Genomic DNA, 24,263 nt, shown 5'->3' with positions numbered 1-24,263 from the left:
ATGTAAATATGATATGTTCTTCATTAAGATATAAGATTACTGAGGACAAAAATTTTCTTTTTACATCTTTGGTGCTTAGCATGGTGTCTGACCTGTAGTAAGTAGTTAATAAATGCTTTTTGATTGATTGATCGCTTTTAAGGTTGCAAGGTTGAGTTATGTCAAAAACAACTACTTTGGTATCTCACTCAGCATCTTGGTCATCTCATCAGGGATACTTCATAGGTCACTATTTTGTTAAAGAGCATTTTCCCCCTCTCCCCCACTCAATTTTGCTGGTAATCTTGGCTTTAAACCTAGAGCCTTTGCCTTCTGGAATGTCATATTCTTAACTCTCCATGTCTTTTTAGCGGTGGCTTCTAAATCTTTTGTGATACTATGACTCCTTGGTACTTGATTTTTTTTTCTGTCTACTTGTAATATTTTTTCCTTTACCTGAGAGCTCTTGATTTTATCTTATAATATTCCTAGGAGTTTTCATTTTGAGACCTCTTTCAGGAGGTGACCAGTGGACATTTTCAATTTCTATTTTGCCCTCTGGTTCTAAGATATCAGAGCATCTTAATTTCTTGGAGTATGGTGTCTAGGTTCTTTTTCTGTTCATGACTTTTAGGTAGTCCAGTGATTCTTAAATTATTTCTCCTTGATCTGCCAGTTACTTTTCCTTTCATATATTTCACATTTCCATTTTTTTCAGACTTTTGATCATTTTATTATTTCTTGATGTTTCATTTGGCTAGTTCTAATTTTCAGGGATTTTTTCTTCACTAAAATTTTGAGCTTCTTCCTCTGAGCTGTTAATTCATTTCCTCTTTTTCTTTTCTAGTTTTCATTTCTTTTCCCATTTTTTTCCCTCTACCACTTTCATTTGGCTTTTAAAATCATTTTCTCTCTCTGTATCTCTCCCTCTCTCTGTCTTTGTCTCTGTCTCTCTCTCTCTCTCAGTTCTAACTCTTCCAGAAATTCTTTTTAGGCTTTTGTCCAACCTGTTTTTTTCCTTGAGTTTTTGCTTGTAGATTTTTTATTTTTTGACTCTTTCTCTTCTGTGTCTGTGTCTTGAGCTTCTCTGTTGCTATAATAGTTCTTTATGGTCAGGTTCTTTTTTTTTTTTCTCATTCTCCCAGTTTATTTCTTGACTTTAGACCTTATATTTGTGCTAGGTTCTGTGTATTTCTGGAATGAGAGAGGAATGTCTAGCCTGAGCTTCTGTCCTTTTGTATCCTTCTACTACTTGTTAGACTGCTAGCTTTCAGTGCTCCCAAAGGGGTGTGATCCAGGGAAAAGTCTGTTCACTGATCTCCCAGACTGTGTTCTGAAAGTTCCTGACTCAGGTTTATGTCTATCAACTTATTCTTAGTTGGGAATTTCAACAGACCACTGCTATGCTCTGTCACTCTTAGCCCACTGCGAGGTTTTATAGATTCAGAGTGAGTGGTCTGCCAGCTCCCCTTTGTTCTAAGACTCTTGCCCAGATTATTCCATTGCAGGCTTAAACATTGTACTGAGTCCTCCAATTCTGTGCCTATGCTCACAGCTACATAGCTACATTTCCAGAATTTATTCCTTTCCCCATACACTGGTAGAGCCCATGATTTGCAACTACTCCTTCTCACCCTGGATCTATGACCTACCACTGGATAGTGGGTAGCTGTTTACCAGATGGTACCTGGTTTGTTCCCAGTTCTAAGTCTAGGTTCTCCTGGGATTTCTTTCTGTTCTGGTGTTTCCTACCCTGGTGCCCTTTCTTTGCCCTGTAAATCTAAACATTCAATTTTGAAGTACTCAAATGCTCCATCTTGCATGGACTTGTGGCCAGACCCTATCCCCAGTATCTACAATCCTCTCTGACTCCCTAAGTTCCCCTGGGTTGGAAAAATGACTCACTGTGACATTTTTCTTGGCTCTCCAAATCAGAATTCAATCTAAAACATTTTCTAGATCATTGTAGAGAAGTAATAGTGGGGAGCTAGACTCAACCACTTCCTCATACTCCCCTATATTGACTTTACCTTCTTGTTCACTATCTTGGAACCATTTCCTTTAGAACCAAGACTATGAAAGGATGACTTAAGACTTTTTTTCTTATGAATCTTACTTTTTTAATATTTACTTGTAATTTATCTTCTTTTTTATCTTTCTATTCTGTTAACATACATTTTTAGAAATATCATATTTTAAAAAGATTTAAGAAAGCTTACAAATACATGCACATGTATAGTGCGACAATGAAGGACTAAATAAAAATCAGAAACTATTTGTAAAGGACCAGAGGTATTGGATGTTACCAGATACCTAGCATGAAGTACTCAATACAGTTGGGCATAGAATTTGGCTCTGAGTTTTGTGGCAGCTAAGATAAAAAGAGAATTCAGTGGACTATGAAGATTTCATTATTTGATAAAAGGAAGTGCACACACTTAGTTTCTTCATCTTTAAAATGTTGTAGCAATAGCACCTACTTCAGAGTTATGGTGAGGATAGTACTATGTATGTATGTGTATATTTATGTATGAATATTAACATATGTATGAAATAGGTATATATAAATACATACATGTTTGTGTGTATGTGTGTAAAGGGTCTTGCAAATTTGAAAATGATATCTAAATGCAAGATGTTATGATTGTAAGCAATTGATTTAAATGTCATGAGAAATTTGCTATGCCAGTCCAAAATTTTTCCCCCTAGTATCCATAGGACATATGAGAGGAGGGCAATGAATTATTCTTTATCTCCACAAAGAACAGATGCTAGAAAGGGTTAAATCAAAACCTAAGAGATTTATTTAGATATACTTGCTTTTTAATTTTATATATTGATAAACATTTGAGTATTGATGTCTATATTGACGAATTCATGTAGATTTTAGAATATCCTAAATTAAAAAAAAAAGAGAGAGAATGGTAGCTTCTTATCTGACTGAGACCATTTAAATGAGGTCTTGCTTAAAGAGAGAATGGCTTGGAGACCTCTGAGATTCTCTTTTCCTAGACTTAATAAATGTAATATGTCTGATGAGGTAGCATTTAAATAGCCATGCACAGAGTTATAGCCAGTAGTCTGCCATATCCATCTCACATATTGCCATTTCTCTTAGCGCAGAGACATAACTATGGTGATAATTGAAAGACAATCAGTCCCAAGATGATACCTTTAATCCTTAAAGTGTATAATTATCCCATGAGAATTCCAGCTGGTTAAGTTGTCTTCTGGCTATTAATAGCTTTCTTTCAGTTTGATACGTAAGTACACACTGAAAGTCCTTTGCTGAAAATCACTGGTTTCTCTATCAGTGTGTTTGAAATCTGAGATCTGTGGTGATTCATTTGCTCCTTGAACTAGAATAAACCACATTTTGGCTCTCCTTGAATGCATATCATGATTCCAAATGAACCTAGACTTCACTGTTACTCTCTTTGTGCCCCTAGAAAAATAGCACAAGTGTTCTCTTGAACAGTTGGGTTTTCTCCAAGTTCGAGGGTTTGTCCCATTGACTAGTTCTCACTTCAGGATTTGGGAGGTTTCTGAGTAATTTAAGGTTTGATTTTTCCCATTGTGTGAATCTATCTCAAGCCTGCCAGTTTAAAGTTTTCTTATCTCATTTGGGTTCCCATGTCTCAATATACTATTAGATATGGTAATGGATTTCACTCAACACTAAGTATGTTTCAGTGAAGAGTCAGGTGGTTGAAATAGAGGGAAATGTAACTGTTTCCTAAAGGAAAAACAAAGCATAACAAATGTGTGTGTGTGTGTGTGTGTGTGTGTGTGTATGCATGTGTAGAAGTGGTCACCTGTGTGCAGAGATGGTGGTAAACCATAATACAGTTGAAAATTTCCAGGACTGTGATATCATCAGTGACGAAGATCATCTTCTGATGAAAATCTCAAACCCTTTACAATTTAGGGGAGAACAGCTATAGCTTAAAAATACATATCACTCTGAAGACAACTTAGTGGGGAGCCTCCTGGAACTTAGGCTGGTCCTCAGATAACTGTCAATGTTTCATGAAACTTCATTTTCTAAGTTCCATGCTATTGGTATGGCCCTGTAGTACCTTCATGCCATGGTGTAGCATTAGAATAGAATTTTAGTGAAGGAAGCAATCAGAGCTCTCATTTAGGGAATACTTTCCAACTTACAAAAAATTTTCATCATAAAAACTGAGTGATGTGAAGAATATGAGAATTATTAGCCTCCTTTTCCAGATAAGAAAACTGAAGCTTAGAAAAATTAAACGTATTGTTCAGTCATACATCTAGTTAATATCTGAGTAGGGTGTGAGCTTATGTCACCATTCTTTCCTGTCATACCATGCTAAGTAGTTTTCTCTATATGAATTTGGCTGGGTTATTGAAATAGTTAGTGGCCAATCCCCAAAGCAATATGGAGAAAGAACTGTTTGATACTATCCTCATTTAAATTATAGCCCGCTAGAAATACCAATTGTTGGTCTTTGATACGTAGTCAAAATAACCATTGTCTAAATTTTCATCATTTTTAATACTCTGTTCCAAACATTATCTACGTGATATGAATTCTAACCAAACTGTGGATATTGGTATAGATGTTTAAGCACAAGGTTCCTGAGTTCTTCCACACATGACAATTAGAGATATTAACATTAGCTACAGTTTTCATCTAACTAGCAATTCAGTCCCACCAAGTTTAGCATTCCGGACTCATTTGTCCCTTGAGACCTGCTACATTCTTACATGGATCAGCTACAAAATCTGTTTTCTCTGTTCTAAGCACCAATATTACTGAATAACTAGGGAGAAAAAAGAGTTGCAGAGCTAACTTTAGTGATTGATAATTAATTTTCTTCTTCAACTTGGCAATTCTAACTGTCTCATTTTTATTAGCATGAAGATATAGAGGTCAGAAATATTAAATAACCTGTCCAAAGTCAAATAGAAATAGTAACTAGTAGAACTGGGTTTTGAACCTAGGACCTCTGATTCCCACCCTGGAATTCTTTCCAGTAATCCACACTATTCTTCTAATAGGCTCATAGAAATACCATGTCAGTCTTTGACATTTAGTCAAAATAACCATTTTCAAAATTCTCATCACTTTTAATGTTCTCCTTATATTTCCCACCCTATCTCCTCTAAGGCAAGAGTTCTTTACCTGGAGTCCTCTAACTCTCAAAAGGGTCTAAATTTCAGAATTTTTACCTCTCCCATTGCTTTACCTTACAAAACCATACTCTTTGTCTGCACCATGACCTATAATCCCTTGACGCCTCATTTATCTCCAAGGCCATCTCCCTTAAACTAGTCACTCTCTCCTCTTTTCCCCACTTTGGCCCCTTGGTGAACCAATTACATTCAACTCTGTCTTCCTCTCTTGAATTTTTAGCCCTCTTATCATTTTTACCAATTGTGTCCTACCAAGCTTCAGCCTGGATCACTCCCACCATTTGCTGCTTTTGCTCCTTCACATATGTTGCTAAACAAAGGTGGAGAAAATCATTCAACCATTCTGACTAGTTCCACCACAAATTTACTTTGTGCAACCTTCGCTGGACCCTCACTGCTGCTAGGCAACCATATTCTACCTTCCTTATCAACTCACCATCCCACTCTCCACAACAGCTCTTCCACAAACTTTCATCCCTCCTCAACACTACCATGGCTCCCCTTCCCCCATACTTTCCACTGAGAACCTTACCTCATATTTTTATGGAAAAAAATGAGATCATTTAACATGAATTCCATCTTCTCCTTCTTCCTCATCTTATATTACCCAGATGTCTTTTACCACTTCTCTTTCACCTCCCTCTCACATGATGAGATGATCTTATTCCTTATCAAAACTAATCTATCTACTTGCTCAGGCAATCCCATTCTATCCCATGTCCTGCAACTGATTGCTTCCTGTATCATCCCCATTCTATACTGTCTACTGGATCATTCCATACTGACTACAAGCATGCCCATGTCTCCTTCAACCTAAAAATAAAATACTAAAACAAAACTAAACACAAGAGAAAATAATCTGCTTCATTCTGCTCGTGGAGGAAAGGGGGAGAAATGGGGGACAGAGGGAGAAGGGAGGGGGAGAAAATCTAAGATTTATGGAAGTGAAAACAATTAAATTAATTTAGAAATGCTATTTTGATTCTTGTATTTTCATTAACTATTGTACACAGGCACAGCTAGGTAGCACAGTGAATACAGCACTGGGTCTGGAGTCAGGAAGACTCATTTTCTTGAGTTCAAATCTGGCCTGAGACACTTGCCACCTGTATGACCCTGAGCAAATCACTTCATACTGTTTGCCTCAGTTTCCTCATCTGTAGAATGAGTAGGAGAAGGAAATGGCAAACCACTCCAGTATCTTTCCCAAGAAAACCCCATGAAGTTATGAAGAGTTGGAAACTGAACAAATCAACAATAAAATACAGTTATCTCTTCCACATTGTGACTTTCCCCATCATGGTTTATATATATTATGGGTTGGCATAAGATGTTAAATAGGAATTTTGCAGGAGTTTTGCTGAAGCCACAGACAACACAAGAAGACCAGAAGACAACACAGAAAAAATGTTTAGAAATTCAGAAATGCATAAAATTATGTATAGTATTCTATAATATCAACCCAAATTTTACAGTAAGGCACTATAAATACCCCATAAAAGAAAGAGGAAAAAAATGCAGACTTCTTTGGTACAAAGGGAGGGCCAAAAATTTTTTTCAGATTTTCTAGATCACAAGAGTATCTGCCCTTAACCCCATGATATGGAAGAAGTAGCTGTAGTTCACTGAGCAAGAGGGAAAGGGCAACATGGTCAGACTATACTTCTATAAAATCACCTCAGCGGTTGAGTGGAAGATGGATGGAATGGGAAGAGACTTGAAGCAAGGAAACTAGTTACAGTGCTATTGCAACTGTGGAGGCAAGAGTTAATGAGAGCCTGAACTGGGATTGCAAATTGTATGAGTGGAGAGAAAAGAGTACGTATGAGATATCTTTTTTTTATGAGGTTTTACATGTTTTTATTGAGTTTCATCTTATTAGATTTGGACCTATGTTTTAGCTTGGGGAGATGTTTTTGAACCCTCATGTCGTTCAACATGGGAGCACATATGAGATATCTTGCAAAGGAAGAAGATTTGGCAGAGGCATTCTCTAACTTTGCAACTGAGGGAGGACATGTCAGAATGTAGGAAGGTACAGAGATGCTATCGAAGCCATGATAAGCTTACTCCCACATGCTATTTCTTCATAGGTCTCTAATGAAGGGTTCACCCTGGAAAGGATAATTAAGTATGACTAAGGACAAAGAACTAAAGTCTGCTTAAGTAATAGCATAGCCTGCGGGTGTATTTTCTGTCTTATTTTTCGGTTTTGGCCTATGTAAAGCAATAAATTGTGTAAGCTATCTGCAGGGGAGGGAAGGGAAAGGAAATGATAGGGGCTTTCCATACATTAACAAAAATGTGTGGGAATTCCTTCTTGTAGAATCAAATGAAAATGCTAATTGAAAAGCCAAGGGTTATTGTGAATGAGGCACTGGGGAGGGCCTCAAATGAGGATCTTGAAGGGTATACAAATTAAATACACCTACACAAACTTTTACTATCCCAGAGAACCCCACAAATAAGCATCAGAGTAGTGCCAAATCTAAAGGCCACTGACTTTTAACTATATAGTCTGTAATTAGGTAGTTTTTTCCCCCTCACACTTTTCTGTAACATGAAAGGCCTCATAGCAAGGCCAAAGGGAAAACCGTCAGTGGGGACTAGGAAATGAAAAAAAACCTGGGGGAGAGGGGAATCAAAAAAATGGGGAAAAGGAAAAACAAGCAATTCTTTCAGCTGTCTTTTGAGACACAATGGAATCCATGGACCAATGAATGTGGTCCAATGAACTAAGCCCATAGCCAGTGCTTTCATACAGATCTTCATTACCTCCCAAGTGGATCACAATATAGAACCTTACCAGATCTCTCAACAGCTACTCTCTCCTCCCTCCAATTCATTCTTTATACCTCATTCAGATCTAAAATCCCTTAAGGATTCACAGAGCCAGATGTGTCCCTTTTCTACTCAACAGTCTTTAGAAGTCCCTCATGATCTAGTGACCTGTTCAAACTTCTTTGCCTAGCATTCAAGACACTCACTCCATAACTGAGCACTTTTTCTTATCTCATACTTCTCTCATCTACCTAGTTGACTTCACTGAAGCCAAATTGTACTACTTTCTACCCAACCTTCATCCTCCCAAACATAAAGCTGATGCTTTCCCACTTGTCTTGGCTATACTGTTCCCTATGCCTCAAATATACTCTTTCCCACTTTTCACAGATATTGCAGCTAAGTAGTATAGTGGACAGAGCACTAGGCTCACCAGGAATTATTTATTATTCTGTCGTTTTTTAGTTGAGTCTGACTCTCATGACCTCATTTGGGGTTTTCTTGGTAAAGATACTAGGATGGTTTGCCATTTCTTTCTTCAGCTCATTTTACAAATAAAAAAACTGAGGCAAAGAGGATTAAGTGACTTGCCCAGGGTCACACAGCTAGTAAGTGTCTGAGGCCAGATTTGAACTCAAGAAGAATCTTCTTAACTCCAAGTCCAACACTCTATTCACTGCCCCCCCTAACTTCCCTGTTGTCAGGAATACTTGAGCTCAAATCCCAGTTCAGGCACTAGTTACTTTACCTCTCTCAACCCATTTTATCATCTATGAAATGGGATAATGACAGCACCTCCCTCACTGAGTTATTGTGAGGATCAAATGACATAATTACATGTAAAGTGCAGAATCCTTAAAGTTCATTTTCATCATCATCGTCATCATCCACTTGTTTGATTTCTATTCAATTTTAAAAACCCAGCATAGATGCCATATTTTTTTGTGAAACAATCAGTAACTTTTTCCTCCCTCAAATCTCACATGACATTGTTGAGCCTTTTGGACACACATGAATATATTGTTTGATATTCATTTATTTGTGTGTGCTTATGTGTGTATGTGTTTGTCATACCTTCACCAGAATGTAAGCTCTGTAAGACCAGAACTACACCTTACATAAACTACATATTTCCCCAAAATGTATTACACTAGGATGTAATAAATACCTAGTGCACATGGAGTTTTGTTGCAAATCTGACCATGTGACACCTATTCAATCCAGAGGCTCCATGTTGATTCTAAGATAGACTATAAACTCTTCCATTCAAACCATTCATAATCTGATCCCAATCTATCTTTCCAGCCTCATTGGACCTTACTCTTTGTCTCACAGTTTGCAATCTGGTCATGCTATCTCTCTCTTCCTCATATCAAACTTCCATGTTTAACTGTCCATCCCACATGACTGCAATGTACTCTCTCCTCTCCTCCCTGTCAGATGGTGTCTTTCTTCCTTTAAGACACAACTCAGTGCCATCTTCTGCATAAAGGCTTTCACAATACTTTCAACTGCTGGTGCTTTCTCTCCCAAACTACCTTATATTTAACTACTTTGTATATGTTTGTATTTATTCACTTCATATTTATGCAATCCATACTTATAGATATACATGTTCTTTCCTCGATTAGAATGTAATCTAATTGAAGGTATAGATTGTCTTATTCAATATATCTGTATCCTTAGCACCTAGCACATATGGCAGGTGCTAAATAAATACTTGTTAATTGATTGATAATGATGTCTAGGTTTCCCAAAGAGAAACCTTACATTAGAGATCATATCTTTGTCTCTGTGTCATTGCTGTTAAACTTTTGATTAGTTTCACTCACTATATAGTTGAGAAGAGCCCAAAAAAGTGAGGAGAGGTGTAATCTGGTATGGGGCCCTTGGCACCATTTGCAAATCTTTGAGATGAGAAGTGGAAATCTTTTAAAGGCCCATTTGCATTTCTCATTCCAAGATGGCACTACATACATACATACATACATACATATATACATACATACATATATATATATGTGTGTGTGAGTATTTGTACATATATATTATATAATATATATTATATATAACACGTATAGTATATATGTTATATATTATATGTGTGTGTTATATATATTGCATATATTATATATGTTATATGTGTGTGTGTATGTGTGTGTGTGTGTATATATACACACACATAATTGTCCCCTACCTATCTAAAGGGGCCCTTTGTGTTGGACTCTGATGCTGCCTTAGAAATCTTGGGAGCCAGAAAAGCAATGACTATTAGAGGCAACATTTTCAGAAACACCAAAGGAACACAAGGTTTAGATTTAGAGGACTGGGATCCAAAACCTAAATCTGAGATCTGTTACCTTTTGGATGTGGTGCAAATCCCTTAACTTCTCTGGTTCTTGGTTATCTTGTTATCTTTACAACAAGAAGAATGGGTCAGATGAACTCTAAGATTCCTCCTAGCCAAAATTCATGATCCTGTGATCTTGTATTTACTGCTCAAAACCTTGATATTGATGTTTTTATGCCATATGTAAACTGGAGTTTTTGTCTCTGAAGTAGGCTCACACTGATGAGTTTCTTAACGGTAAGTTTTCATTTTGGTAAATTTTTGAAAAATTTTGTAAATGTTAATTTTTTAAATTTTAAATAGAAAGCTAAAAAGAATTAATCAATAAACATTTATAAAGCACCTGTTATGTGCCAGGCACTGAATTTGGCACTAGAGATATAAAGAAATTTTAAAAAATAAAAAAGGAAATACTTCCTGTCCTCAAGGAGTTTATAGTCTATAAAAATGGTGACGCAGGGTCCTGTTGTGGACAAGAACATTAGATTTGGCATCAGGGTATCTGTTTCAAATCCGAGATCTGCTACTTACTATTGAGGCAAGATAGCTTCTCTCTTTTAGTTTTCTCTTTAGTATAATGAGGGAGTTGAATGAGATATTCTATAAGAGTTCTTCCAACCTTAAATTCTACAATCTTGGGGTGTTTGAGAAAAGCCAGTCCCAGATAGGATACTCTTTGCTGCTTGATCATGTCAGGTATGTCTCACTCTTTGTCTGACCCCATTTGGGATTTACTTGGCAGAGATCCTGAAGTAGTTCACCATTTCCTTCTCCAGTTTATTTTATAGCTGAGGAACTAAGGCAAACAGGGTTAAGGGACTTGCCCAGGGTCACACAGCTAGTCAGTATCTGAGGCCAGATTTGAACTCAGAATGATGAATCCTCCTCACTTCAGACCCAGCACTCTATTCATTGGCCTCTTTCCTATGTAGTACAGTACAAAAAGCCAGGAAAGCAGGGAAAAGAATGAAGGGCTTTGCTAATGGTGGTGTGAGCAAAAAGCAGGTGGTTACCAATAGGAAAGAGACAAATGCTACTAGACTAGAAAAAAAGGCCTTGAATCAATTGTCAAAAACACTGAGTTTTATTGACATATCAATTAATGTCTCTGGGTCTAACTTCACCCACTGGCCCCCTGAATTCACCTGGCAGGGCCAGGTGTGTTCTCTAGGGGGTGACAGATTAGATGTTCAGCATCAAACACTCATTTCCCTCCATATTTTATGATTTACTGATTGGGGCTAGCCCTGAAGCTGCACACACATGGACCATTGTGCTTACTCCTATAAGGGACTCCTCTTACCAGGCTTTCAGGGGTGAGTGGCCTTCTCCACAGCCCTTATATACACCTGTACATTAGCAACAGCACAACCCTAAAGTGGTGACCATTGCTTGCCCCCCCTCCATTTCCAGTTATGCATTCCATGATCAATATCTTTAAAACCCCCTTTTCTGAACAACCCATTGTTGGTACTATACTGCAGAATATTTCTTCCCCACCTGTTTCTCTTTTTTGTCTTTTCCGAAGCTCCTAACTTCTCTTGAGCGAAGTCAAAAGCTCCCATGTCTTCACATAATTTTGCCAACCTATTGTCTCTCAAAAATCTCTTGAGCCCTGTCTGGTCAATCAGAAAATATGTATTAAGCATCTACAGCATCCTAACCACTGGGGTAGGTGCTGGGGAAATCAGACAAAATGATAGTCTTTGTCTTCAAACAGCTTACATTCTGTTTAGGGGAGATAGTGTATATTCACATGATCATAGTGCTACAAATAAATGCAAGGTTATTTGGTAGAGGGGGTTGAAGAAACTCTAGCAGCTGAATGTATTGATCACGTGGGAGCTAAGCCTCAAAGTGAAACTAGGGATTATAAGAAGTGAGGAGGCAATGTATTCCAGGCATGGGGAAATGATCAGTGCAAAAGACACAGACAGAATTTGGTGTCATGTCGGCAGAAGAGTAGTAGTAGAAGACAGTAAAGAAGAGTACTTTATTAAGGGGAGTACTAGAAAAGTCAATTAGGGGCAAATTGTAAAGAGAAGTAAATGTCAAATAGAGAAGCCTAAAGTTGATTTTAGAGGTGATCATATTAAGTACAAAGAAGTGATCAGTACCTTAGGAAACTACTTTGGCAGCTGTGTGGACCAGAGGAGGAAGAGGCTTGAGGCAAGGATATTATTCGGGAAAAAGGCAATGAGGGACAGAGGTAAAGTGGTGGCCTTGTAAGCGGAAGAAAGGGGGATGGATGCAAGGCATGCTGTGGAAGTAGGATCGTCAAGACTGGACAAATGATTGGCGGTCTGGGGTAAGGGGCATAGAGGAGTCAAGGAAGATAGTGATGTTGTAAACAGAAATAGAAAAGTTGGGAACAGAAGGGTGAGTTGTGAGGGAGAGGAGATAATGAGCTCAGTTTTAAACCTGTTATGTTTCAGATAATTCAAAAGGACTAGTGGGCAATTGATGATGTGGGAGTAGAGATCAGGAGAGCGATTTGGGCGAATGTAACTGCATAGCAATGATCATAAAATACATGGGAAATGAAGAAATCACCAAGAAAAAGAATGGGGAAGGAGAAAAGAACTTAGGAATGAACCTTGGGATACAAACATAGATGACAGGATACAGACCCTTGTGTTGTATTCTATATTTAATTAATAGAAAAGCATGATCCAAACATGCCTTTAATCTTCTCAGAAATGGCCGGTTAGTTCTATGGCAGATGACTTACTTAAGAGTATCAGGGCAGTAAAGGGTGTGTCAAGAGGTATGAGAGGGTGTGTCAAGGTATGCTGCCAGTGGCAGCAGCAAGGATGACCAGAAAGGAATCATCAAGCCTCAGCTCCTCACAAAACCACCTGCCTTATCATTTGGTCCCTGCAGGACCCTGGGGTTAACTGAATTGAAATCAAAAAATATTTGAGTGCCTACCATATGCAAGGGAGTGAGGGTGGGGGAGGCTGCCTGTGTGGAGACATTCACTGATTCAGTTTTCTTCCCTGGCATGAATATTTCTCACTGCCACCCTTATCCCTCAGCCACCATCTCCAGGAAATGGCCCTTCCCTTCCCCCTCAGGGCCATGGAAACTGGGCAGGGGGTTGGATGTTGGCATTCTACTCACCCCATGTTCTACAAAGGTACACAATGGCCAGGGTGCCTGGCCCAGAAAACAGTCTCTTCCATTCCTGATAGAGACTTTCCACAGAAATGCCCCCTGCCCCGCTTTTACCCAATTGAGAACAGAGCCTTTATTATCTGTTCCTCTGAATCATGTCTCCCCTGCTTTCTAACTTCCAGACCAGCCCAGGATGGGGGAGACTCATGGACAAGGCATCTCTTTATTCAGGAAGCAGGGTGAAGCCGCACCATTCCTCTGCTGCCACCCAGGAGGGCAGGCTCATTAGCATACCTAGCTGGACATCATCTGCTGCAGTCCAGACGCTGGACTGGAAAAGAAACAGGAAGTGACCAGAGAGAGACAGAGACTCAGAGAGACAGAAAGACATGCTGTATGCAGGAATTATCTTCAGACCCACTCTATTGTACTAAGAGACCTTTAGGAATTATAATCACATAGCCCATTCTAAGACAGTCATCTGGGCTGCCCCAAAGGTCAGAAGATTCTACTGAGACCCAAAGAAGGTTGTGCAGGGTCCGCATGAGTGTGCTTAGTGGGCATGGGAAAGGCGAGCATCGTGGCATGAGGAGGGGGTTGCCAGAGAGGTCCTTGGCAGTGCAGGCCTGTGTTTTGAGTCTAACAGTGTTCCTTTCACTGTGTTAGCACATGTGGAAATAATTGTATAATGAATAATGTTAGCAGAAAGTTGAAACTTAAAATAGATTCTTTAATTATATATACTGATATAAATAGCTATATGTATAGATCTATTATTTATAATGATTACAAACTCACAGAATTTTAGAGCTAGAAGAGACTTCAGTCAATCAGCCCAAGCCTGAATAAGAACTCCTACCACTTAATATACGTAATGAGTGCTCTTCCAACTTTTGCTTCAAGTCTTCCAGTGCCAGCCCATTCAACTTTTGGACATCTCCAATTGTTAGGATGTTTTTCCTCCCCCCAAGTCGAAATTTGCCTTTTTGATTCTGTAGGATCAAAGACCTAGAGCTGGAGTGGACCTCAGAGACCATGTTGCTCAGAGCTCTCATTTTATAGGTAAAGAAACTGAGGCTCACAGAGGAGGTCGTTTGCCCAAGGTCACGTAGCGACATTCACCTAATACTTCTAGTTCTGTGGGTCAGTTAGCAGTCTAATCTCTCTTTCATATGACTGACCTTCTCAGGGAATATTTCCCAGTTAAGCAAACTCTTCAACATTTTTCCAAAAAATAAAAATAAAATTAACAATAGTTCCTCAACTTCCTCTGCTTTTGTGCTACTGAAATACTTTTGCTTTCAATCAGCCACCCACTGTGGTTGGCAGGTACAGAATAAGGCTCACAAATGTGACTGAGGTTGGCCATATGGCTTCCATTTATATAGCGTTTTAAAGTTTGTAGAGAATGGCATCTCATTTGATCTCATTTGCTTCTTACAGCAGCTCCAGGGTAGATGTGCTATTGTTGTCTACTTGCAGGTGACAAAAAAGAGACTTAGGGACATTAAGCGACCTGTCTAGGGTCACATAGTCAGTAAATATCTGAGGTAGGATCTGAAACCAAGTCATCCTGACACCAAGTCTATTTTGCCTCTCCAAATAAAGGTAGAAAAGAGATTCTGTCCAATTAGGTGTGTTCTGATATTCCTATCCTTAACTTTATCTTAAAATAGACATTTTTCATATTTAAGAGAAATAAGATTTGGGATTTTTAAAAATCCCCACGAATGAGGCAGTGTGGTAAAGTTTGAAGAACTAAAGAAGTAGTTGTGTCAGTACGGAAGAGATGAGTGTGGGAGATGTTATGGAGGTAGAAGTGGTAAGATTTAGCAATTTTAGATAATGTGGAGTAAGAGTGAAGAGTCCAAGGTGCCAGTGTTTACAAACCCGGGAGAATAAAGTTTTGGACATGGTGAGCATAAGATGCCTCTAGAGTATCTAATTTGAAATACAAAATCAGTTAGTAATGTGGATATCAAAATCAGGAGTGGGGTGGTGGGATGGGGCTGGATATATCAATCTAAGAGTCTTCCACTTAGGGATGATGATTAGACCCATGAGAGTCAGTATGGTTAGATATAGAGATAGAGATAGATACATAGGTATAGATATACACACATACATACACATACACATATTTACAAGATTTCAACACACATTCTTCAATTCTTCATCATGAAATCACCCTTCTATCACATTGAATATTAAACTTACCTTTGTCAAATGATACATTTTTCCCCAAGTCTAGCTTTAATTATAGCCCACGGGTTTTAATGGGGTTTAAATAGGGCTGATTCTCAGGCCACTGAAGTATATAAAAAGAGAGAGGGGGAAACTCAGAAAAGAACTTTGGAAATCATTAAGCATCCCCAGTACAATACGTATTATTGGCTAGGGAAGGGAGATGAAGTGTCCTAAAATGGCTGTCCTGCAAATATCACTACCTCCATCTATGGAAAAGATTCACTTGGAGTCAGGAAACCTATGTTCTGTCACAGAAAACTTATGTATCACTACATTGACCCCAGAAAAATCACTTAACCTCTCTGCCCTTTAATTTCCTCCTCTATAAAATGAGATAGCTAGACAAAATAGTCAGCTCTAAGTCTATGATCCTTCTTCCTTCTTACAAATCGGGCCCACAAGATGCCACCTTTTGTAACATGAGGATGACTCACTGTTGTGAAAAGCATGTTTTGAGTATTTCTTTCACAAGGTTGATTGAATAATACTGGCCTGTTATTCAGTCTGTTCTTTCTCGCTCGACCTCCTTTAAGACCTAGGGCAAGCATTTGCCAAGTGGGTTCAAAATAGTTTTCAATTATTGGGTCTTCTTGAGTTCAAGAATGCCTCTCCATGCACTGAACTGCATTGACACACTGCACATAAAATATGTACCGTAGAAATATAAGTGATTATTCCTTTCCCTTGACATTTACTGTTGAGCATAACAAGTCCGAACTCCTCTACCAGACTTTTAAGGCCTCCTCCTATCCAGCCTTACTTGCCCTTTTCACCCATTTCTCCAGTGAGACTGGTACCTGCCATCATTCTGACTATCTAAAGCCTATTTATCCAAAAGGATTAACCAAAATGGCTTTGTGAAGTCACTACTGGTCCAACACGTAGTTATTAATCACTCTTATGAGCAGGAATCATATATCATAGAACTTGTTCATTCCTCAGCACTGAGAAGAATGTTAGGTGCTGGGAGTTGTTCGGCAAATATAGTGGTGTGCAAACTGACTGGTAGAAATTACAAAAATTAAATTTGACATTCAGAATATTATGTAACTAATTAAAAACCTTATCATTGCTTACATCTTTAAAAAAAACTTTAATTTACAATACCCTTTTACTAAAATCACTTGCTTTATATGATTTGGCATTGAGTTCATAAGATTTCAATGCCCATTCTTTAATTCTTCTTTATGAAATCACACTTCTATCACATTAAATATTAAATTTCTCTTTGCCAAGTGGTACATTTTCCCTAAGTCTAGCTTTGATTATAGCCCACAGATTTTAATGGAGTTAAAGTAAAGCAGATTTTCAGGCTGCCAAAGCATAACCCATATGTTAGAAAAAATATCTAAACTTTTCATGAATAATGAAAAAAATCATGGGAAAAAAGCATGTTAAAAGTTCATGTTCCAGTATTCCTCATTTATTTGGGAATTTTTATAATTCCAGAATAATTCTGTTTATTTGTATTTCAATATATTTACCAGAATTCCTCATTCACTCAATGGGGACAGGATATCCAGGTCTACTGAAAGTAACCTCCCCCTTTTCATATTTAGGAAGTAGGGTGAATATTTTGCAGTCTGATGAAGTTACCCAGCTCTTACAGGCTCACCTAGACTTCTTTTGATGATCATTTTGATATATCTTTGAATGCAATAATGAGTTGCATCAGTAAAGATGACCTTTTCCCAATTGTCTTGCCCCTGAAATGGTTACCAATCATTTTTTTTTTTTACCAGTCTTGTCACTGTTCTTCCAATTTCAAAAAAGGCTATGCAGCTATATTCAAAAGGTTTCATTACGACCTTGAATGATCTTTGAAATACTTTTGTACAGCAACAGCCAGTGCAATATCTCAAACAGTCATTGAAGTGTGCTCTGTAAGAGCTAAAATTTCTGCATGTTTCCTTGGAATAATATCCATTCTTAAGTAACTACAGAATTAAAAATAGAGCAAAAGGAAGCAATGAAGTATATGTATAAAGGCAAGAAAAATAAGTTGATTCTGTTTCTTCTGGTTAGGCATTCTGAATTAAACTAGTGTCAGACGAAGTACATTCACATGACCATTGCTATCACAAAATGCTTATATTAAGCATTTTGTACACCACTATATTGGATGATTGATTGAACCCATCTAGGAAGTAGCAAATCAAGTGACAAGAGTAGTTCTCTAGTCAACTCCTCTGCCTCTGTTTCCACTAGAATTTCTGTCATCCTTAACTTTTACCCTCCTGCTCCAATGGCACTCTAGCCAGGACCTGCCCTGGAATCTTATTTGGTGAGAATCACTGACTCCCAGGGCTATACTAAGAACAGTTCCTACAACTCACTATTTTCCATATGAGCATTTTTACCCCAGAAATAGATAAATACTACAAATCAGGGCTTGTCTTATTGTTTATTTGATTGTCTAGGCTTAAGAAAGTATGCCAAAAATGTTAATTACACAAATTAAACTCGAAAATGTGTTGTTCTTTTTTGGAAAGCTGGTTGTTAAACATTTACCAGCTCTTACTGGCTCACTCTCAGACCTACCACATTGTACTCTAGCCAATTCCCTACCACGTGTATATACCTTTCCCTCCCTCCCCCCATTTCACAATACAGTAATTAATCAATAGTTTTTTCATTCAGTAGTTTCATGTCTGATTTCTGGTGACACCATTTGGGTCTTTCTTGGTAGATATACTGGAATACTTTTACAGAGGAGGAAACTGAGGCCAAAAAGTGTTAAGTGACTTGTCCCAGTATCACACAGCTAGGAAGTGTCTGAGGCCAGATTTGAACTCAAGAAGATGAGTCTTCCTGACTCTAGGCCAGGCACTCTATCCATTACACCACCTAGCTGCCCAGTCAACTAATAATACCATTCCTGAAAATCACCTGCCAGTCATTAGTCTTAAGAGTTTAATCAACATCCCTGTGATTTCTCAAACCAAACCATCCCTCCATGGCCACCATTCATGTGTTGCATTGTTTTCCCCATTTGAATGCAAACTCCTTAAAGAAAAGGGCTGTCTTCCTAACACAAAGTGCTTAATACATGTTTTTCCCCCTCATTCATTCATTTATTCATTCACCTCTAACCTAACCAGCACAGAGAACTTGAGGGGACTTCCAAGATATAAGTAGATGCTCTCCCCAGGTCATTTCATTTAGAGTAGAATGGATCTTAGAGATCATCTAATACCATTTTCTCATTTTTAGAAACTGAAGTCTACACAGGTGAAGTAATATTTCTAGGGTGACAATATTTCCAGGTAGCAAGGAACAGTACTGGAACTCAGATTCAAATATAGGTCTGTCTCTGAGAGTGAATGAGCATAGACCAAGCATAGACCCTCGCTCAGTGCTGGGAAGACAAAGTGAATGAACGTTTTTTTAAAAGTGCTTTGGAGGTGTCAGACATTATGCTAAACACTGAGTGATACGAAGAGACATACATTCCCTGCCCTTAAGGAGCCAGAATCCAAACTGAGGAAGCTCTGTAAAGACAACTAGGTCCATTCACATGGTGTACAAAATCAATGGGAAGTGTATTTGACAGAGACACTGCTCTCAAAGACATGAAAACTGAATACAAGATCCTCAGGCGGCTGCAAAAGATCCTAGGGCTCCCTAAGATCACTACTGTGGAAGAACCAAGGCAGGGCTGGGCCAAGGGAACTTGCTTGCTGTGGAGGACCTCAGGATCCCATCTAACTGATATAAGGAGTCAGCCTTTTTTTAATCTTCATTGCATTTGATTCAGTCTAATCTTCCCTAAGTCTACTGCACTGGAGGAAGGGTGGCCCACATCCCAGAGAGTCTTCCCATCAGATCCCTCAATACTAAAGAGGAAGTGGAAGATACAGATAGTAGTAGTTGGTTCCCTTGAGCTAAAGGACACAAGAATATATCTGGAGTACAGTGGGTTTGTCCCTGTCTTGGGAGTGGGGCACAGTGGTGAGAAGTAGAAGCTCAAGACTAGATGAGTAAGTATAATGGGACTGTGGTGTCCGGATACCGGGGATGTTGAATGGCCTGTGTGAAAGTCCTGGTCACCTTACCCCAGTTATGACTGATTCTCACAGAACTACTTTCTAAGGTTCTCTACCCCCTCTCCTTTCCTGCCCAGCCCCCTCTCTTATCCATCTCTGCTGGTCCCTCATGCCTTTATCCTCGGAAAGAAAAGAAAGGAAAAGTAAAGAAAGAGTCATGCTGTGTAAATAAAGCTCAAACTACGAGCTTCCCTCCTCTGCTTCATTTCCTGTTCTCATTGGACAAATACTCTGCTGTCTCACTGATGCTACCTATCATTTTCAAATCTCATGGTCCTACAGAGCAGGAAAGGTGTTTTTCATTTCAGTCTAATTTTATTCTGGTGCCTCAGAGAGTTACCAACACCAGTGGGTGCAGAGAAAATGGGGGGATTAGGTTACAGGCTGAAGAACTGTCTGGGTAGTTGGTTTTCATGAGGTCCCTCTTTCTTTTCCTACCCCTGATGGCCACCCGTGATTCTCTCCGTGCCTTGCCTGGCAAACCTCATCAGCATCTTTGACACATTTTGCAACAGTGGAAAGAGGGGTCTGTGTCTTGAAGTGTCCTCCCCTCTATAAAAACAACAACAGAAAGCATTTTCTCTCCTTGTCAGAGAAAAAATGAGCAAAGTGTTTCTAAGCCCCAAGGTGTGAGACTGAATGGTTTCATAATTAATGCAGGCCCCCAGTCAGGGAATCTAAAGCTTCACGGGGTTGGAGAAGTTTCATATGATCTTCACTACTTTGCTGCTTTGGATAAAGCAAAATAAAAGAAGAAACAATCCTTGTTCCTAAGACACCATGATTCTGCCACCAACAGAGTTGCTTTGGCTCCAGCCTTGAATCTTCGTGAATCCTGTTGGTTCTGAAGGGCATCCAAGTAGTCAACAATCCTGAAGGGATAATCTGCTTGGGAACTAGAGACCACACTTACTTCTCCGTGTCTATGATCACATTCCCATTTCTTTAGCTTCTCCTCAGACACAGGTGCATCCCTAGCAAGGATTTCTGCAGAGACTTGTTTTCAGGCATGCTATGTCTACCTGGAACAAAGGCCCCTCCTCTTCCTCCTCACCACCTCCTTCCTTCTGTTTCCTGATCCACTTTTCTCTTTTTTAAATGCCTTTGTCCTTTCTCCTGTGAAGGAATAGGGGGAAGAACACTGGATTTAGAATTAGGGGAACTTGGTGAGGTTGGAATCTGAGATCAATTATTTACTAGCTTGTGACAGGGCAAGGTCATATCCCCAAGGTCACAACCTCATCAGGCTTCAGTTTTCTCATCTGTAAAATGAAGGGCTTGGTTTTTATAATCTTGTTATTGTATAAATCAAGCCCTTTGTCTTACACTGAATGACTTAACTGATTAACACATTGACCAAACATGATTCCAAAGGACTAATCAAAGCATGCTACCCACCTTTCAACAGGGAGATGGTCTCAAGATGCAGAATGAGACAAACACATCTTTGGACGTGACCAAAGTGGGAGTTTGTGTTGCTTGACTATGCATATTTGTTACAAGGGCACTTTTCTTTCTTTCTCTTTCCTTTCTCTCTCTCTCTTTCTTTCTCTCTCCCTTCCTTCATTCCTTCCTTCCTTCCTTCCTTCCTTCCTCCCTTCCTTCCTTCCTTCCTTCCTTCCTTCCTTCCTTCCTTCCTTCCTTCCTTCCTTCCTTCCTTCCTTTCTTTCTTTCTTTCTTTCTTTCTTTCTTTCTTTCTTTCTTTCTTCCTTTCTTTCTCTTTCTTCCTTTCTTTCTCTTTCTTTCTTTCTTTCTTTCTTTCTTTCTTTCTTTCTTTCTTTCTTTCTTTCTTTCTTTCTTTCTTTTTTTCTTTCTTTCTTCCTCTCTCCCTTCCTCCCTTCCTCAGTAGATTTGGACAGCTCATTCTGATGGATAGTAAGTTGGATCCAGAACTGAATAGGAGACTACACTTGGAAAAAGGGTTCAGTATTTTAAATGCTTTCCAGATATTTCCATGCCACAAAATTTCATCTTTTAAAATCAGTAGTCTCCTGGTGAATTATGGAATATTATAGGATAATGGAAAAGTATATGATAGAGGTAAGTAGGTTATGGTATACTGTCACTGATGGGGCAAATAAAAGAATATGAATGATCATAAAATGGAGAGGGCCTGGCATATAGGAAGAGTTTACTAAATGCTTGTTGACTATTTTAGCCATATAATGAGAGTGAGAGAATAGCAGCTAGACTTCAAGAGTGTTGTACTGATGTCCTAACACTTTGTAAAGAACCAGAAGTAAGGCTGCAGCATACAGATGTGGACACAAGATGACAAAAGAGGCCTCATCATCATTGATGATAAAACAAAGTACAACTGTAGCTTCCATTTATGTACTGTGTGATCTCAGGAGAATCACCATCTCTTTGGACCTCATTTTTTCACTATAAAATGGAAATCAAAATAATTCCTATTGCTTATAGCAGAGTATCAAATCATACAAATTTCACTTTTAAGTTGAAAGAACTACATGTATGTGTGTCTATATATATACAGGCATATTTTAAACATATAAATCTATTTATATACATACATACATACCTGTATGTGTGTGTATATGGCAGCTGGGTAGCTCAGCGGATAGAGCACCAGACCTGGAGTCAGGAAGATCTGAGTTCAAATCCAGTCTCAGACACTTACTAGTTGTGTGACCCAGGGCAAGTCACTTAACCTCTACATATGGGGACACACTGGAGAAGGAAATGAAGAACTACTCCAATATCTTTGCCAACAGAATCCTATAGACAATGTCCATGGGTCCACACGGAATCAGACATGAGTGAATGATAGAGAAATATTTGTACGTATATATATGTAGGTGGGAATAGTGTGCTTTAGCTGCTGTTTTATTTGCTGTAACATAGAAAACTGGCCTCAGAACCAGAAAGATGTGGGTTAAAATTTCCCGTTTTACACATACATTCTGGCTCTGTGAACCAGGACAAGTTTTTAGCTGTGGAGAGGAGTCCCAGGCTGCATTGGTGAAGGAAGGCATTTCGTCACTGGGGAGTTCCTCATATCAACGAAACCGTCGGTATGATTCCCTATCCTTGAATTGCCCAAAGTATTGTGTTGCTGTGCATGAAATGTGCTTAATTTTAAGAACAGGTACAAAAATAAGTACACTTAATTTTAAGAATGGGGCTCTATACATGAGGCAGTTAAGGGTGAATGTATACTGACCTCAGAAACAAAAGAATAGGTAAAGCCTTGGGAGTCTATAGAAAAGACCATGCTAGGGACCTAGGCAGTGCAATGAATAGGGCACCAGCCCTGGAGTCAGGAGAATCTGAGTTCAAATCCAATCTCAAATACTTGCTGTGTGGCACTGGGCAAGTCATTTCACTCCAACTGCCTCCAAAACACACAAGCAAAAAACAGAAAAGCAAAACCAGAAAAGACATACCATATCATGTAGGTGGTATGTTGATTTTGCATACATAGGTGTTCTTTATCCATAGCTAATGAGTATTTGTGGTGAAAGGGTCTCACCAGAGCTTTCTTTTGGCATCTCTATGAAGAGCCTTGGAGATGAACTTGTACTCTTGCCTGCTCGTAGCAGCTCTGAAGATGGGTTGATTTAGGGATTATCTGTGGCTTTCCTTTACTCTTGCCTTCCCTCCTCTAAAATGACTCACCAAAGCATAGAAGTGACCTGAGTCCTTAAGGCCATACCAGTTGAGTACAAGCAAGGAAGGCACTAGAAAAAGTTGCAAAGGTTTTGAGTGTGGGGCCAGTGACCACTATGCCTGTCATTCTAGCTAGATTTGGAGAGACTCTACCCAAGCTCAGCTTGCAAAGCGGTGAACTTTTCTGTTCCAGTAATTCTTGAAGACCATTTATTTACTGAAGCTGAGGGAGTGCTACAATCTGCAGCAGGAGAAAAAGTGCCCATAGAAAATACATCTAGCTAGGCTGGAAGGCATGAAAACATTCCATAGTTAGCGTTATCACAAACCATTACTGTTACTACGGGCAGTCAGATAAAAACAGAGGAAGGAGATTGGTGAGCATTTGGTAAAGGTGATAGCTGAGGGGATCTAACATACTCGCTTAATATTAGTTTCAAATACATATACGTATATATGTGTGTGTGTGTGTGTGTGTGTGTGTGTGTGTGTGTGTGTGTGTGTGTGCAGGTATGTGCACATATTCCTATAATTAGATGTGTATATGTGTGTGTAAATTTAACAAGCTCCCACTTATCCAGAATCCAAACAAAACTCTGCCAATAAACAGAACGCTTTCTCCTCTCGGGACTGTATAATAATTCATGTATATGGAGACCCTGAAGCAGACTTGGAATTAGGGGTAGGCAAGGTAAAGAGCCACTCAGAGTACAACAGAGAACACCATAAACAAATAAAACTTATTTTCATGTTCCTTTTAATAAATCTTTTTAATGCCATAAAATTCTCTCAGTCATGCAGGTATTGATTTGGTGATCAGTTAAAGTCTGATGTGAGATAAAACTCAATGCCCATTGTGATAACAGGGGTAACGTCAAATGTTAGGTTTGACCAAAATAAGCAAGCCTCACCAGGTCCTGCCAAGTTGAAAAGACTTCTAAGATGGA

The sequence above is a fragment of the Notamacropus eugenii genome, chromosome 4 (assembly GCF_028372415.1).
Source record: "Notamacropus eugenii isolate mMacEug1 chromosome 4, mMacEug1.pri_v2, whole genome shotgun sequence".
In the NCBI taxonomy this organism is placed as follows: domain Eukaryota; kingdom Metazoa; phylum Chordata; class Mammalia; order Diprotodontia; family Macropodidae; genus Notamacropus; species Notamacropus eugenii.
The sequence above is the reverse complement of the archived record's forward strand: the minus strand, read 5'-3'. Positions refer to the sequence as shown.